At 33.0% G+C, this 3,206-nt stretch overlaps 1 pseudogene; it reads left to right on the top strand.

The window, feature by feature from the left end:
* Positions 1 to 928: 928 nt before the first annotated feature.
* LOC145059971 (protein CANDIDATE G-PROTEIN COUPLED RECEPTOR 7 pseudogene) lies at positions 929 to 2,569 on the top strand (annotated as a pseudogene).
* The last annotated feature ends 637 nt before the right edge of the window (positions 2,570 to 3,206 follow it).

Genomic DNA, 3,206 nt, shown 5'->3' on the forward strand with positions numbered 1-3,206 from the left:
TGGAGCCACATCAACATGTCTCTCAGAGGAAGGCGGCCCCCGAACATGCCACGTGGTGCCTGTTGGATTAGGCGTCTAAGCCAATAACTGAATTAGTATAATCTTGAATGATTACCAAAGTCCTTTTGGGTTGCCCTCAAACTTAGTAATTGAATAGGATGACTTTTAGAGAGAGAGACTGGTTTATGGATTTATTATATGATTAATAAATAGCAATAAATAAATTTATTAATATGTTATGGAACTAATATATTAATTAGAAATAGTAATATTTAATTAATAATTAATCAGGAATTAATTAGATTAACTTTGGGATTAATTGTATTAATTAAAAATTGTAAGGGTTAAAGTGAAATTGTTTAATAGTTGAACAAGAAAGAGTCCAGAACCTTCCTTAGAGGGAGGTGGGCGGATTCTAGGGTATTCCAGGGTATCTGGAATATTTCTTCCAGATAAATAGGAAGCTGGATAATTACCAATTTGAATAAATATTATTTTATTCATTTAGGGTTATATGGGGTTTCCAAGTTACACTATAAACGGACCCCTTTAGCTTAAAATTTCGGCCATTCCCCCTACTCTAGATATAGCCAAAAATCTCATATCTCCTCTCCTCTCTAAAAGCTTCTTCTTGCTAGTGTTGGGTGGAACCATCAGAGGTACGACACTTGTGGTGCTAGCTTCCAAGTTATTGAAGAAATGGTTCTTGACTGTTTACTACAACAATCAAAAGGTATGGTTTTTCATCTACAATTTTCGAAATTACCTAGGGTTAGAAGGTTCCGGTTGTTCAATAGAATGTTACATCAATAGTGTTATGACTTTGATCTTTAGGTTGCATGCACCCTTAAGTGTTAAGGATTTATCCACTTTAATACATGTAAAACCCATCAGTGGTATTAGAGCGATATGATTGTCTAACAATTAAATGTACATTCTTGAACTTAAACAAAACCCGAAGGAGAAAAACAGAGTCGTCATTCTATTACGTCACCACGACGTGGTGTTCTTCATCCACAGTGTGGTGATCATCAAATCCGCGTCCTTTTCCGTTCGACCACGGTGTGGCAATTGTCCATCATGTCGTAGTGGACCCTTAGATCAACTAAAATCATTTTTGCTTAATTCATAAATTGATTATGATAATTACTTTAGACAATGTTTTAATTATATATATAACTGAGTAATTATCTTGGTAATAAGATATCATTATCTTCAACTTGTGAATTATCCTTATGTTTTAATTACATTTAGTTGACTAATTAAAAAGATAAATATTAAATACATAATTGGTTTTTATTTAAATTAAATTAATATCTTAATCTCAAAAATTTAATTTAAATCTAGTATTTTGAAAAGTTTTAAAATACACTTAATATATATATATATATATATATATATATATATATATATATATATATATATATATATATATATATATATATATATATATATAAGATTAAGTCAATCGGATCGCTTGTATGCCTCATTCACGAAGTCAAACTATAAGGGGGTATAAGGAAACTTTTCTATAAAATGGTGTTTGAATGGGTGTCCACTCTCATCCACCGCTTCCTTGTTTGAAAGAGGGCCGTAAGCAAAAAGGATCTGATAGGACAACTTCATTAATAAGTATAAGGGAAAATAATGCATTAGCCTTCTGATGTTTTTCACATTTAGCCATTGAGTCCCTTAAGTATTTTTCGTGCTTTATGAGGGAATAAACTTATTTTTATTGTATCAAATTGGTCCCTTTTGAAGAAATGAAGGGGTAAGCCGGTAACTTCTTTGCCACATCAACAAACAAATTTACTTTAACTTATTACTTTGAAAATTTCCTCATTTGACTTTGAATTAGACCATTTACAATGAATGGGAATCAAATTGGAAGCTAATGTTGACTATTTAGGATATCAATTTTGGCTATTTGTCTTTGGATACTTCATCGACTATTCAGAGATGATGAAATCAATGTAAAAGCTGGAAGTCTCCCATCCTTTTACTTCCTTTTCTCCATTGTTTATATCGGTTTCCTAATTCTTTGGGTTCTCGAATGCTTTAACAACATAGGATCTGTTCATCGGATCCATTTCCTGATGGCCGTGTTGCTAATCGTGAAATCACTCAACTTATTATGTGCGGCGGAGGAGAAACATATGATAAAAATTACAGGTACAACGCATGGATGGGATGTACTATTTTACACGTTTCAGTTCTTGTAGACAGTGCTTTTGTTCACCGTGATCATGTTGATCGGTAATGGATGGTCGTTTTTGAAACCATTCTTACAAGATAAGGAGATGAAAGTTCTAATGATTGTGATACCACTTCAGGTTTTAGCAAACATAGCTTCTATAGTAATTGGGGAAATTGGTCTATTCATTATGAATTAGGTAACATGGAACCAATTGTTCTTCTTGGTAGTCTCATCTGTTGTTGCACCATTCTTCTTCCTATCTTCTGGTTGATTAGTTTATTGAGGGAGATCTCGAAGACAGATGGAAAAGCCGCAACGAATTTGGCGAACCTGACTCTTTTTAAGCAGTTTTATGTGTTAGTGATTAGATAATTTTTTATTCACATACAACCATTTGGGTGTTACTACAAATTCAAAATTGAAGTTGAATCTAAGTAAATGAAACGAACCTTCACTTGCCTTTCGCCATTAGGTTTGTAACAAGAGAATTTAACAAAGTAAATCTTCTTCAGTCTGCTCATGAAGTAGAGAGTACCTAAAACACCATTAACGCCGAGCAGATAACTACTATGACTAAATTAAACCGGAGTTAGTTCCATAAATGGATTTGTTGTTCTTGGGAGGTGGGGGTGATTTTCAGGGTGAGTCTCCGCTTTTTATTTTTTAATGGATTTTAAGACAGGAACAAATGGTGTTTTGACTTTTAAATCAGGAAATGCATATGTGGAGCATAAAACCGGCTAATATAGGGTAAAGGGACTAAAAATACAGGTCACAACAAAGTTTATTCCCTCATAAAGCACCAAAAATATTTAAGGGACTCAATGGCTAAATGTGTAAAACAACGTAGGGCTAATGTGTCATTTTTCCTAAGTATAATGACATAAGAAGTAACTAAACTCTTTTTTTAAATCCCACTCTTAGTTACTTTAGGAAAATGTGAAAAGTATGCTAATCCATAAAATTGCACATTATACTTTATAGTAATTATTGTAGCGTGTGTGGTTAA

Source organism: Lactuca serriola, chromosome 6 (genome assembly GCF_051521515.1).
Source record: "Lactuca serriola cultivar US96UC23 chromosome 6, Lser_US96UC23_V15, whole genome shotgun sequence".
Classification (NCBI taxonomy): Eukaryota; Viridiplantae; Streptophyta; class Magnoliopsida; order Asterales; family Asteraceae; genus Lactuca; species Lactuca serriola.